General features: G+C 28.8%; 1 long non-coding RNA gene across 1 annotated transcript; it reads right to left on the bottom strand.

Moving 5' to 3' along the window:
- Positions 1-4,130: 4,130 nt before the first annotated feature.
- Positions 4,131-14,660, bottom strand: LOC145271344 (uncharacterized). The gene is made up of 2 exons (XR_013865829.1): positions 14,559-14,660; positions 4,131-6,419 (listed from the first exon to the last, which is right to left on the bottom strand). It is a non-coding gene; the product is annotated as an uncharacterized LOC145271344 (long non-coding RNA).
- Positions 14,661-16,556: the final 1,896 nt, after the last annotated feature.

The following is a 16,556-nucleotide window of genomic DNA, read 5'->3' as shown; positions in this document are numbered from 1 at the left end:
TGTGTAAAACTAATTAAATTATCATTGTGTAAATTTAATTAACCACATTATATATTATTTTTCTGTAAACCTTATTAATAATAATATATATCATTTTTGTGTAAAATTAATTATTTATATTAATATATTATTTTTGTGTTAATTTAATTAATTATATGTATTATTTTTGTGTTAATTTAATTAAATATAATCTATATTATTTTGTGTTAATTTAAGTAATTATAATATATATTATTTTGTGTTAATTCAATTAATTATAACATATATTATTTTTGTGTTAATTTAATTAATTATAATATATATTATTATTGTGTTAATTTAATTGATTAAAAAATATACTATTTTTGTGTTAATTTTATTAAATATAATATATATTATTTTGTATTAATTTAATTAATAATAATATATGTTATTTCTGTGTTAATTTAATTAATTATAATATATAATTTCATAATCATAATATATTTAATGTGTTAATTTAATTAATTATAATATATATTATTTTTGTGTCAATTTAATTATAGTATATATTATTTTGTCTTAATTTAATTAATTATAATATTTATTATTTTTGTGTTAATTTCATTAATTATAATATGCATTATTTTTGTGTTAATTTAATTAGTTATAGTATATATTATTTTGTGGCAATTTAATTAATTATAATATATATTATTTTTTGTTACTTTAATTATAATATATATTGTTAATATAATTAATTATAATATATATTATGTTTTGTGTTAATTTTATCAATTTTGCATTTAATTAATTGTATTTTATTTTTTGCTTTAATTAAATTAATTATAATATATATTAATTTTTGTGTTAATACAGCTTACTATATATAATACATAAGTATTAATTTAACTAATTATAATATATGTTATATTTTGTGTAAAATTAATTAATTATAATAGATATTTTTTGTATTTATTTAACTAATTACAATATATATTATTCCTGTGTTAATTTAATTAATATTTTCACACGAAAAATTATAATTGAAAAATATTTCCACTTGTACTACTAAATCATAATTAGTAAAACATATTTCCTTCTTACAGGAACGTTTCGAAAAAAATCCTTAAAACCGTAGTAATGAATTCGATATAACTCAAAGAAAAATTAATTTCTCAAACTACCGATATTATCATTGAATTAAATATTGTTTATTTAATATTTCCATGCAAAAAATTATAATTGAAACCAATATTTCTACTTCTTTTTTTAAATTACAGCTTTCGCATAATATTTATATGTAAGATTCTTATATTTTTCTTGAATGAATGTGAAACTTTCGCCGTCACAGTTAAAAAAAATTATTTTTGCTTTTTTTATGAAAATAAAGCATCGTAAATTATAACTATTAAAAATATTTAATTTTTAAAGAATCTGTACGAAAAACTAAAATCCGTATAAATTAATTCGATATAACTCAAAGAAAAATTTATTTCTCGAATATTATCATTGAATTTAGAATTGTTTATTTAATATTTTCACACAAAGAATTATAATTGCTAAACATATTTCTACTCTTTTTTTAAATTACAGTGTTTGTATAATATTTATATGTACAAATTGAAACAAATATTTCTACTTCTTTTTTAACTTACAGTTTTCGCATATTTATATGCAAGATTCTTATATTTTTGTTGAATGAATGTGAAACTTTCGCCGTCACATTTTTTTATGAAAATAAAGCATCGTAAATTATAACTATTAAAACATATTTAATTTTTAAAGGATCTGTATGAAAAACTCCTACAATCCGTATTAATTAATTCGATATAAATTATAACTATTAAAAATATTTAATTTTTAAAGGATCTGTACGAAAAACTCCTACAATCCGTATTAATTAATTCGATATAAATTATAACTATTAAAAATATTTAATTTTTAAAGGATCTGTACGAAAAACTCCTACAATCCGTATTAATTAATTCGATATAACTCAAAGAAAAATTTATTTCTCGAATATTATCATTGAATTTAGAATTGTTTATTTAATATTTTCACACAAAGAATTATAATTGCTAAACATATTTCTACTCTTTTTTTAAATTACAGTGTTTGTATAATATTTATATGTACGATACTAATATGTTCTTTGCATGAATGTGAACATTTTGCCATGACATAATTTTTATATAATCTTGAAAAATAAAATAAAAAAATTTAAAAGCAGGAACATAGAAAAATAATTAAACTTAAAAATAGGAAAAACTATACAAACGTTCACGATATAAATGTACGGATTCACAGCTGAGGTACAAAACCCAAAACCCCTCCCTCCCTCCCTTTAACTGTCTGGCATCATTTTAAAACAACTTTTCGACTGTCTTAGATTTTACCTTTTGTATCATCCATCTTAAGAAACTTCAGTTTTGTTGACATTCTGCAAAGCGAGAATCTCGCAGTTTTGGGAGCTAATTAAGCTAGTTTTTGTACAAACAATGTGGGTTTTTTATTCAATATCTTAGGACTTTACTTTTCTAATCATAATTAAAATAGATCCAGTAAAATAATATTTATCTTTCAAAAGGATTTTTACAATGAATTTATTTAATTCAAAATTTAGCTGAATTGGCTGGCGTGCAATACACACATTTCTCATAAAGTTTTTTTCAGGTGTACAAATATTATTTCCATTTTGGAAATTAACTTTAGTCTTTAATCTGTTAAACTCCATAAAAAATGATGACAAAATAGCTTTCAAAACTATGTCTCCCATCTTTATTTCACCATTGTTGCCCGTATCTAACTACATAAGAACGTTGTTCAAAGGCGTCGATAATTTAAACACGTGTTTGGTCTCTCATTTTCATTATTTTCGTACACATTAAAAATTTTATTAAAAATATTACTAGTTACAGATTTCATTGCATACTGAAATTCACAATGTCAACGTTTTACAAGAACTATAAGATGTAACTATATGTAGAATGACGTCGACACCTCCCTGCAAGTGTTGCAAAGACCCAATGTCACCATTTTCTCTGACAAGGATATACATGTAACTGGTGTTTGCTCGTGAATTTGATATTACCATAGAACTTCCTTTTTCAGTTGAACTCAATTCAACACAGAGTGAATATCGCTTCGGTACAGTATGGAACTCGATGCATTTTTGCTTCTGAAAAATTGTCAGCAATGTCGGAATCTAGGTGCTTCTGTTACAAAGTTTCTGACATATTGAAATTGCCAACAATGCCAACGTTTTACAATAAGAAGATGTAACATCGTTTCTCATATTCTTAACAAATCTCCAAATTTATGAAAGAACCTTCGACACATACGTCATAATCATGTTGTATATCAGTTCTCTTTATATCACTCAAGTTAAGCAACGATAAGCTTGGTAGTATCAGATAAGTGACTATTTGGAAATAGCCGGCATTATCTGTAGAATGTCGACACCTCCCTGCAAGACTTGCAAACACCTAATGTCGCCATTTTCTCTGACGGTGATATACATGCAACTGGAGAACGTTTGCGAATTCAATATTACCATAAAACTTCTTTTTTAAGAGGAAGTGAATTTATCACACCTAGTGTGAATACTTCTTCAGGATAGTATGAAACTTGATGCGATTTTACTTCTGGAAAGTTGTCAGCAATCTAAGAATTTATCAAATAATTTGCACAGACCCTATACTAATCATGATCTTTTAGGCGATTGACGAATAGTCAAGCATGGATGTTCTAAAAAGGTAACCTCATAATGGCTGACAGTTGCCTCATCAATGACAGATGGAGGGCAACAAGATCTAGGTACTGCTACTACAGATTTCATGAAATATTTAAATTAACAAATGGGTCAGAGTTGTAATTTGCCACATGACTCCTAGAGATATAAATCATTGCATATGCAACTTTCTACTAAATCAGACAAACGAAAGTGGATCAGGGTCATTACTTATTGAACGTTTCTCGTATTTAAAAAATCAGATATTTTATGAAACAGCAATGATTTAAGTTTGTGTATGTGTGGATAATAAAACTTACTTTAATAAAAGGTTTCTACATTTGATCAGACAAACGGAAATGTGTCAAGGTCATTACTTATTGAATGTCCCTCATATTTAAAATATTTTGCACAATAAACATTTCTATGAAAACGACAATGAAAAGACTAAAACTTTATTGAGATGTGTGTATGTGGATAATTAAACTTACTTGCCTCGCATGTGTGCATGCTTCTAAGGTTTGTCATTTAACAAAAAAAGAACGAAAGACTAAAATGGTTGCATGCAGTTTTATGGTTGACGGTCATGAGAGTGACGTGGAATGAAAAAAAGACCTGAATCAAATAGAGTATGTGTTAGAATAAGGTGTGTTACGTACATAACCATGTGCAATCAAATTAAAAGATTGTTGAGTTCTAGAATTGGAAAATTTGACAACAGAATGTAGAATTATGGAGTTAATAGTTTTGACAACTAAGTGGCTGGTCGTGGATTTGGACGCTTTGACAAGAGTGTCAATTTTTGAGCTTGTTGTTTCTTGATGCTTATATAGTTCTTTGTGGTATGCTTTTTGGAAGAGAATCAGATATATCTGATAACAGATGACTAAGCAACATGATTTCCGTACAAAAGAATTACACACTTCACATGAAGTTGGTGGATTTCGTATGTCTTGTCATATGACTTAACAAATTTGACTTCCATGCAAAAGAAGAACCACATACTCCACAAGAATATGGTTTCTCTCCCGTATGTGTTTTCATATGATGCAACAAATTTGATTTCAGTGCAAAAGCAGAAGCACATACTTCACAAGAATGTGATTTCTCTCCCGTATGTGTTTTAAAATGACTCAACAAATTTGATTTTCGCGCAAAAGATGAACCACATACTTTACAAGAATGTGGTTTGTCTCCCGTATGTGTTTTTATATGACTCAACAAATGTGACTTCCTTGTAAAAGAAAAACCACATACTTCACAAGAATGTGGCTTTTCTCCCTTATGTATTTTCATATGACTCAACAAGTTTGACTTCCATGCAAAAGAAGAACCACATATTTCACAAGAATGTGGTTTGTCTCCCATATGTGCTAGCATATGACTCAACAAAGTTGACTTCCTTGCAAAAGAAGAACCACATTCTTCACAAGAATGTGGTTTCTCTCCCGTATGTATTTTTGTATGATTCAATAAAGTTGACTTCAGTGCAAATGAAGAACCACATACTCTACAAGAATGTGGTTTCTCGCCTGTATGTTTTTTAATATGACGCAACAAATTTGGCCTCTGTGCAAATGAAGAACCACATACTTCACAAGAATGTGGTTTTTCTCCTGTATGTGTTTTCATATGATTCAATAAATTTGACTTCCGTGCAAAAAAAGAGCCACATACTCCACACGAATGTGATTTGTCTCCCATGTCTGCTTGCATCTGATTTCACAGTATATGATGATGAGCACAGTAATAAGTTTCAATCTGAGAAAGTTTATATGAAGAAAGCGATAATTTTTCAAACCTTTTTAAATAAGCAATGATGATGAGTACAGTAATAAGTTTCAATCTGGGAAAGTTTATATGAAGAAAGCGATAATTTTTCAAACCTTTTTAAATAAGCAATGCTGATGAGCACAGTAATAAGTTTCAATCCGGGAAAGCTTATATGAAGACAGCGATAATTTTTCAAACCTTTTTAAATAAGCAATGCTGATGAGCACAGTAATAAGTTTCAATCTGGGAAAGTTTATATGAAGAAAGCGATAATTTTTCAAACCTTTTTAAATAAGCAATGCTGATGAGCACAGTAATAAGTTTCAATCTGGGAAAGTTTATATGAAGAAAGCGATAATTTTTCAAACCTTTTTAAATAAGCAATGATGATGAGCACAGTAATAAGTTTCAATCTGGGAAAGTTTATATGAAGAAAGCGATAATTTTTCAAACCTTTTTAAATAAGCAATGCTGATGAGCACAGTAATAAGTTTCAATCTGGGAAAGTTTATATGAAGAAAGCGATAATTTTTCAAACCTTTTTAAATAAGCAATGCTGATGAGCACAGTAATAAGTTTCAATCTGAGAAAGTTTATATGAAGAAAGCGATAATTTTTCAAACCTTTTTAAATAAGCAATGCTGATGAGCACAGTAATAAGTTTTAATCTGAGAAAGTTTATATAAAGAAAGCGATAATTTTTCAAACCTTTTTAAATAAGCAATGCTAATGAGCACAGTAATAAGTTTCAATCTGGGAAAGTTTATATGAAGAAAGCGATAATTTTTCAAACCTTTTTAAATAAGCAATGCTGATGAGCACAGTAATAGGTTTCAATCTGAGAAAGTTTATATGAAGAAAGCGATAATTTTTCAAACTTTTTTAAATAAGCAATGATGATGAGCACAGTAATAAGTTTCAATATTGTTGCAAATTCCTTTAATTGTTGCAAATTCTGGAAAGAAAATAAATTTGAAAAATATATATTACATGTTGTTAAATTAAATTATGTTGATTTTATTAAAAATATCAAAACCATTGCTCTTTAATGAAATTCAAAATAAAATTACGATAATTTTTAGAATAATGTTTAGGTGACATTTTTTAAATGAGGATGAATTATTCATATACTTTTGATACTGTTCTCATCTTGGGTTTTATTTTCACAACGTATCTATGTTACCTCCGATCATTCAGGTGTCTTTTCTCCAAGTTTGAAAACTTTCCCCTGAACTCATAACATAAGTCTGAATGGAGTCCTTTACTTATTACCTGCTGTAGCATGCTCTCGTGTTATTAGCGATGGCTGGGTAAAATTTCTACATACTTTTAAGTTCTATTTTCAATATAACTGAGGATTGAAACTGCAAAGTTCAGGAGTATGTTACTTTACAATATTATTGTACTAAGTACTCTAACAATAGGCCATGGATCGTAGCTGACAATCCTAGTATGAATTTTAGTAAATATTTTGGTTCTAAAATTTCGGTACTCGATGTTATCACTATTTATCACTACATATCATATATATATGTATGCATATATAAAGTCTAAACAAGTTTTGATTAAAAAAATGTAAAAAAAGAATGAAGCTTGTATTCCTGAATTTAACCTACTGCAGATTTAGCACTTGTAAATATACAATCGTGTATATATATATATATATATATATATATATATATATATATATATATATATATATGTGTGTGTGTGTGTGTGTGTGTGTGTGTGTGATTGTGGATGACAATTAAAGCCCCCCCCCCCTTTGGGTTAAGCACTTTGTAAATATATTTACACCCGACGCATATTTAAAAGCGATTAAGCAAAGCCCACTATTAATTTGTTTGTAAACAAGCTGATTGTTTGAGCACTGTGCAACGGGAGGGTGTGGGCTTAATACACACTCTAGGAGAAATATTTACGGCACTGATTCGTAGCCGAATTGTGAGAGCTGCCGACTGTCAATGCGACGGTTTTAGGTTCAATCCACGGCTGGGGAAAGGTGTTTGTCTAGCCGCACTGATGAATTGTGATACAAGGAAATAGTACTGTATGTGGATGACAATATATATATATGGATTTGCAAACACATTTTACTACTTATTACTATATGTATATACATATAATCTATTTTTTACAATTCCTATATCATGTTAAACACTTTACTATGAATGCGAAATAGTTGATCATCATTCAGATTATACGCTGTTCCTTTAAGCCATTTTTACTTTCATTATTTCATTAAAGATTTTAAGAAATATTTAGGATACTATAAATATTAAGGATGTTATGAGAGTCTTTTAATGATGTTAATCCTACGTGGAATCATATGACTTGGAAAGTAAGAGACAAGAGTTTAATTACTTGCTGTTGCATATTGAAGGTGCACACATGCAAATGCACTGAATGTTGGGATAAGGTTGTCAAAATGTATATCGTCAATAGTGAAAGGTAAACTATTTGATGCATGCAGCTGTCGAAGGTGAGCGCATCAGTAAAAAGCAAGTAACATATATGGCTCAGAGAAAAAAGAAAAAGATGAGACAGGCGTACACTAACCTGGCAATCAACATCACACAAGCGTGACTCCATCTACTCCCCTTCTGGTCTACACTCTCTATCTCTTACTGGGCTCACACATATGAGAATGTTGAGAAACAGAAAATGTTTTTATATTTTTATACAAAAATGAAGGAACCTAATCGAACTGTAAATAATAATCACAATTAAGAAGAGACACACAAATAAGAAAGTAGAAAAACAGAAGGAGAGCAGAAAAAATGTGAATGTTTTTTTAATAGAGAAGGGTGTTGAAGGTTCACAAACATGAAGCACGCATGACAGTAGCAAATGCACTGAACAAGTTGTCAAAATTGATATCATCAATGGTGAAAGGTCAACTATTTTACACAAGCAACTTTCGAAGGTGACCACCCCTGCAAAAAAAGTAGGTCGCATATATAGCTTAGAGAAAAATGCAAAAGAATAGAGAAGCCTACAGTCAGTCAGAAATCAACATCGCACATGCGTTGCTCAATTCACCTCTTGGCTCTTCATCTCTAGCTGAATGTACGCATGAGGCAGTAAAGAAGCAGCAGTTTTTATATTTTTATAAAAAAAAACGAAGTGTACAAGTTTTTTTGGCTGACGAAAAATTGACTGTAATATATCTTTAATTTAGTAGCAATGTATGAAAATGATAAGAATTTGTTGTTTCCTCCTCGTCAGGTGAATTGTTCAATTTACATTTTTATTATTGCATATCCTTAATTTTCTGTTCTTTCTCTTGTTCTTCCTTTATAGACAGAGACTTTTTACCGTTTTTTTGTTGTTAGCTTAATAAGTGAAGTTTATGGGGGGGGGGGGTAAACTATAAACCAATTTGATGATTTTGCAGTTGAAATCTTTCACACATGTCAGGAAATAATCAACTTTTTCTCATTCTTTCAATCTGACAAATGATGTTTTTTGGCGACCAATGAACAAGCACCTCTACTCCTTGTAACAATCACTAGGAGTTTATCTTCTCTGAACTCAAGATGAGGAAGGCGATGAAAAGTTTACTTGCTTACATCCTCCCAGATGATTATCATAGGTAACATTTGAAATGTATCTAAATTTCATAACAAACACATAGCTTGGGATCTAAAAGATAGATACACACGTTCTTTTACTCATAGCCAAAAGAAAAAATAAAAGTTCATACAAATAAAAAGAGGGCGATAACGCTTCCTTACTTAATTTCCACGGACACAAGGCTACCTTCAGTCATAACCGGAATAAAAATAAAAGTCCATAACAATAGCAAAGGGGGAGTAACAGCAATAGTAATAAATAAGAAGAAGAATTAACTATAAAACATACAATCCAACACCAAGCAAAATTAATAATGAATCACACTTATTGAAAAACTAAAATACTCCCAGTTTTTTATAAACAACTTTCAAAATACCAAAATACTAGCTGAAGTAAATTATGAAAGAAACAAGAGATATAATACGGCATATATAATTCAACAAACATATGTTCTTGCATTGTACACACATAAAACAATCAGTAGGATACCAACCATAAAACTAACTGGGTTTTGCCATTTAAGCTTTTCTTTCCTTTTTTTACACGACCAACCTTTTGAGGCACAGACACATACTAGCCAAGTAAGTTATGATTTTCCCTACACAAATTCAGATCATTTAATTATGAAAACCCCATTATCACAGTTAATGTTCAATAAAATACAAAATAGTATAATTTTATGTCGTCATCACTTATGCATTACCGTATTTGGATGATATTTTAATATTCTTAGATACAATGTAAAGTCACTTAGATCACATAGATAGGGCACAAGCCAGTTGAAAACCATGAAGTGTGAGTTTTTTATGAATGAAGTACAGTATCTGGGGTTCATACGGCATAATCATGTTAATGCATCACTACATATCAGATCATCAAAGTCAAGCAATGTTGAGCCTGGTCATTACTAAAATGGGTGAAGAATTTGGCAATTCCAGGTGCTGTATATAGAAGGACATTGACACCTCTTGCTTGTGAATTTCATACTCCCATGGAACTTCCAGGAAGCCAGTTAAATGCGAATTGGGTTAGTGCTGATGCACACAGTCTCTGGGGGTCAAAGTAATTGTACAGGTTATAATACTTGACCTGGACAAAGTAAAATCGAGATAATTGATTTGGACTTCATGAGTATTGTGTCATATAAAAAAATTCAGAGATCGCCAAGCTGTTAGTTTGGATGGAATTTTTTTTTTAGTTTCTCATGTGATATGAGATGAAACATTTTGAGGAATAAACCAGAAATATTTTGATGACTTTGCAGTTGAAATCTTTCACATATGTCAGGAAATGATCAGCTTTTTTATCATTCTAATCTAATACTGATGTCCTTTTGGCAACCAATTAAGGTAAGATGCCATATATCTAAAGAAACTGACTAGCAGCTCTATTCCTTGTGACAATCACTAGTTTATCCTCTTTGACCTCAGGATGAGGAAGGGCATGAAAAGTTTACTTGCTTTCATCCTCCCAGATAGTTATCATAGGTAACATTTGAAACGTATCAAATTTCATAAACACATGGCTATGATCTAAAAGATACACAGGTTTTTTACTCATAGTTGAAAGAAAAATAAAAGTTCATACTAATAACAAGATGGAGATAACAGCTCCTTACATAATTTCCATAGACACAAGTCTACCTTCAGGCATAATCGGAAGAAAAATAAAAGTTCATACTAATAACAAGAGGGAGATAACAGCTCCTTACATAATTTCCATAGACACAAGTCTACCTTCAGGCATAATCGGAAGAAAAATAAAAGTTCATACTAATAACAAGAGGGAGATAACAGCTCCTTACATAATTTCCATAGACACAAGTCTACCTTCAGGCATAATCGGAAGAAAAATAAAAGTTCATACTAATAACAAGATGGAGATAACAGCTCCTTACATAATTTCCATAGACACAAGTCTACCTTCAGGCATAACCGGAAGAAAAATAAAAGTTCATACTAATAACAAGAGGGAGATAACAGCTCCTTACATAATTTCCATAGACACAAGTCTACCTTCAGGCATAATCGGAAGAAAAATAAAAGTTCATAACAATAACAAGATGGAGATAACAGCTCCTTACATAATTTCCATAGACACAAGTCTACCTTCAGTCATAACCGGAAGAAAAATAAAAGTTCATACTAATAACAAGATGGAGATAACAGCTCCTTACATAATTTCCATAGACACAAGTCTACCTTCAGTCATAACCGGAAGAAAAATAAAAGTTCATACTAATAACAAGATGGAGATAACAGCTCCTTACATAATTTCCATAGACACAAGTCTACCTTCAGGCATAATCGGAAGAAAAATAAAAGTTCATACTAATAACAAGATGGAGATAACAGCTCCTTACATAATTTCCATAGACACAAGTCTTCAGGCATAATCGGAAGAAAAATAAAAGTTCATAACAATAGCAAACAGGGAGTAACAGCAATAGTAATAAATATCAAGAAGAATTAACAATGAAACATACAATCCAACACCAAGCAAAATTAATAATGAATCACACTTATTGAAAAACTAAAATACTCCCAGTTTTTTATAAACAACTTTCAAAATACCAAAATACTAGCTGAAGTAAATTATGAAAGAAACAAGAGATATAATACGGCATATATAATTCAACAAACATATGTTCTTGCATTGTACACACATAAAACAATCAGTAGGATACCAACCATAAAACTAACTGGGTTTTGCCATTTAAGCTTTTCTTTCCTTTTTTTACACGACAAACCTTTTGAAGCACAGACACATACTAGCCAAGTAAGTTATGATTTTCCCTACACAAATTCAGATCATTTAATTATGAAAACCCCATTATCACAGTTAATGTTCAATAAAATACAAAATAGTATAATTTTATGTCGTCATCACTTTTCCAAACAGAATAAAAGTTAAAGTGTACTATCACAATCCGGTAAGTAAATATGGAATTTCCATTATTGCGAGGAAAAGCAACATAAAAATGTTTTCAACAAGTGTTATTTTTACAATGTTTGCACAATAAATAACACTCAAGATGAGAACAGTAGTCTTAATAATCTTAAAAAATACAAAGAATCATTCCTCATCGAAAGAAATTCAGAACCATAATATTGTAATTTGTTTAAAAATCATGATTTTTTTAAAAATTTAATCAAAGGTATTTGTAATAAAAAGTTTTGTTGAATGTATTTTTAAGAAAACTTAAAAATTACAACATAAGTTTCTTTAATTCTTTAAACAAAAAAACCCAGAAAATTTGATAACTGCACTTCCAAATGAATTAACAGGAAAACTCTTTGGTATACTTATGTGTGTAAACAGTTTCTAATACCTTATATTAAATGAGAAAACATAACTAAAAAGCTAAAAGGAAAAAGGCTTAATTCGTGAAATTTGGCTGAAAAAGTCGATGTTTCCAAAATGGGAGATCGATTTACTCGAACGTTATACACAGCACAACTTTAAAACAAAAAGTTGTAAATATTGATTTCTTTTTTTTATATTCTGGTGGAGCAGTAGGTATGTCATAAATTTCGTGAAAAAATATTTAATAATTCCACCCCGTTTTTCCAAGTTTATAACTCCTCGAAAAATGTAAGTCAAGCCCTAATTCTTTTTCAATTAAAGGAGCAAGGACCAACGTGTTTTTTTAAAAGGTTTTAAACTTCCGACTTTACAGGTAAATTTCTAAAAAACACTACTTTTTTGTTTTAAATTTGAATATATTATTTATTGATCGTTTATCTTCAATTTGTGATATATAACACTTTGGTGAGTAAATTAATTATTTATTTTTTAATAGACATTTCAAAAGGGGAGGCGTGAATTAATTCGACACCTTTTCTTTCCAAGCTTATAACTACTCGAAAAATGTAATTCAAGCCCTAATTTTTTTTTCAATTAAAGGAGCAATGACCAAGGTTTCATCTAAAAAAGAAACAAAAGAAAAAACAAACAACGTGGTTTAAAAAAAGGTTTTAAACTTCGGACATTACAGGTAAATTTCTAAAAAATACTAATTTTTTTATTTAAATTTGAATATATTATTTATTGATCTTTTACCTTCAATTTGTGATATATAAAACTTTGGTGAGTAAATTAATTATTTATTTTTTAATAGACACTTGAAAATCGGGGGGGCGTGAATGAAAAAAAAACGTTTGCGTTTGTCTAAAATGTTATGTTCGGTTCATTGGAAAGAGCATAAAATTTCACATTGACCCTGAAAATATCGTAAAAATAGAATCAATAGAAAAATTTTGATAGATTTGTAAACCTTATAATTGAAAAAATACTGAGCTCGTAAAATCCAATTCATTTCATTACTGTTTAATTTTAAAAAAATATTTCTGTTACTTTTAAAACAACTTTAATAGTTTATTTTGGAAGTATAATCCATAAAGAAAATAAACAACCCACTTTTAAAAGAGAAATTACAAGTTTTTTTTTATATTTTATTCGCAGTTTCGTGTTAGGGGTGTCAAAAATACCTACAAAAATTCTGATACACCTAGTGGAGGTGACCATTAGATAATAATCCGTTTATTAAAAAAAATAAGATGACAATATAAAAAAATGCACAGGGGGAGGGGTACCACTTCAATACTTACATCGAGCATTCTTTTTTTACTTGAAACATATGAATCAGTGAAAAATTTATCAATTTTTTTTAGTAAACGATAAATAAATTGTTTTGGTCCACGTCAAGAATATTTCCAACCCCTCAAAAATCTTTACAATGACGACTTTTTAAAGTTTTCAAGTTGAAAACGAATATATATATTTAAAGTTTTCAAGTTGAAAACGAATATATATTTTTAAAGTTTTCAAGTTGAAAACGAATATATATTTTTAAAGTTTTCAAGTTGAAAACGAATATATATTTTTAAAGTTTCCAAGGGTGTTGAAAACGAATATATATTTTTAAAGTGGCACAGAGAGATACTTTCCATGATATGAAAAATTTACTTTTTTAAAAAGTGGGGGATCACTTTTTATTATAAATTTAATGTAAAATGAGCACCCACTTTAAGGCCACTTATTCAGGCGGGCGTATTTTGGTTTTGTTTTTATTTTTGTTTTTGCAGTTATCTCCCTTACATTTTAGCTAAAAAATTGTGTTTTTTCTGATTTCATGTTCCAATAAAGACACAGGGACATTAAAGAACAAAAATCAAGGAAAATGTTATCAATTCTGTACGTAAACGCGCATACAGAATTGGTCACCACTGATAATATAAAGAATTATATATTGAAAGTAATTTGTGCTGAAGTGGACCTAACGTAAAAAAATAAATAACCCTTTTTTCTTTGGTAAACGATAAAGAAGTTGTTTTTTTTTATGTTTAAATCAGTATTGAAAGCAGAAAAAAAACAATCGACAGCGAAATATTTTCAACAAAAAATCAACATTTTCATTAGGATTATTCGTTTAGTAAATGTAGTTATCTCCCTTACATTTTTAACGTATTCTGCAAATGCGCAAAACTCGATACTAAATTCATGTAGTAATACTTACGTTTTTGTTTTATAATTTGCTTTCGATTAACTTTATCTGCTTTTATAAAGGAAAAGATTTTTCAAATGTGATTGACTTTACAAGCTCAACTTAACATTCAAGATTGCGAACGGAAGAGCAAGTTCGCAGAAAACAAAATTGAAGAGGAAAAATAAAAAATAAATCATTTCGAAATAGAGCCGATCTATTTGGTGAATATCACGGATAAAATTAATATTATTTTTTTTAACAGTTTAATATTTATATGAGAGAGAACAGATTACAAGTTTCCTCTTTATTAATTTTCTAATTTGTTGCACGTGCAATTTTGATGGCGAAAACTGATAGGCTAACATAGTTTGGAAAGCCGCCTTATCGTATTTTTTCGTTTTATAAATTTCCGATTATTTTTTTATCGTGTTTGAAATTTAAAAAATTGTTTAATTTAAAAAAATTACACGTGTAAAAATTTTTATAATGAAACATTTTTTACGCCGCCATTAGAAATTGAAAAATTCAGCTTAATTTAGAAGTTAACTTCTGGGACGCAAATTTCAAAGTAAAATAAAGTGTTAAGATATGCTACAACAGAACACCAACCACTCTAATTTGAATTTTAGTGGTATTCGAGATCACTGACAACGAATCTGATAATCAAACCTGCCGCAAATTTACCGTTGTCATGGTATGAACCCCAAGACCTTGGGACTATTTTGTGCCAAATCACCGCCTTCGGTAATGTTTTTTTTTATATGATACGTTCGCGTACGAACGGGCGTAGTGAAGTAAGTGTCTTATCACATCATGTAAGAATCTTTCAAATAAGAAAGTAAAAAAAAAAAAATGAACCACATTTTATTTTTTTGTCTTAGTGCTTTTTTTAAATAAAAAAAATTAAGTTTTCACGAGCAAAAATATAAGCACCAAAGTCATTTTTATGTTTTTCGTTCTTTTTTTTTTGGGGGGGGGGTATTCCATTAAGAGGTGCTTAAGGAGTATAAGAAATTTATGGAAAGTCGCCATAGCAAACATCTGTTTAAATGAACTCTACAAGCTTATAACAATATGAAAAGGTAATTTCAAACCCTAATTTTTATTTCAATAAAATGAGCAAAGACCAAATTTTAAAATCATAAAAGGTTTAATCGAAAAATGTATAATTTTTTTTCATCGGTTTTCTTTAAAAAAGATTTCATGAAAAGCAACACAATTAACTTGAATCGAATTCTAATATGTATATATAACTGCCAAAAATTCACTTACCTGTTCCAAATAACTAAGCTATGGGTGCTTCTATTCTTCCTGTATAAGAATTTATCCATATTTATATATTTTATTCCATGTATTTTTAAATGAAAGGATTTTTAGGCAAGAGTCACAGTAAACCGTCTGTTTGACAATAGTTTATCCGCCATTAAAAAAACCCGGATGTTCTTCGATTTGTCAGTGTGTCATCTACGGAAGCATGAAGTGACAAAAATAATTGTCTCCCTTTGTATTTATGCCATCCAGCCTTATCTCCCTTTTGTATTTTTGACGTATTTCATTCAACTACAAAGTGATCTATATGTGCTACCGTATATGCAAAATACTAACATTTACTTCATAGATTTTTACCAATTACAACTAAATCACTCGACCAAATTTCCATTTTTTAAAATCTCTTAAAGAAATACGTGCATTTTTGATTTAATATATTTTAAATCTTCTTTATCGAGTGATTTTTTTAAATATCGAAAAAAAGAAAACATTGAATGAAATAAAAAAATGTCGGCCAATATTCACTGGACTATGTAAATATAAAATAAGCTTCCACTAAAAAAAACAACAACAACGTGGTTTTAGAAAAAAAAAGTTTTCAACTTTGGACTTTACAGGTAAATTTAAAACAACAAAATGTATTTTTTTGTTTTAAATTTGAATATTTTATTTATTGCTCTTTTATCTTCAATTTGTGATATATAAAACTTTGGTGAATAAATTAATTATATAAATTTAAATAAACATTTCAAAATGGAG

Source organism: Euprymna scolopes, chromosome 46, assembly GCF_053919585.1.
Source record: "Euprymna scolopes isolate OS-2025 chromosome 46, ASM5391958v1, whole genome shotgun sequence".
Classification (NCBI taxonomy): domain Eukaryota; kingdom Metazoa; phylum Mollusca; class Cephalopoda; order Sepiida; family Sepiolidae; genus Euprymna; species Euprymna scolopes.
This window is presented reverse-complemented; position numbering and strand designations above follow the sequence as displayed.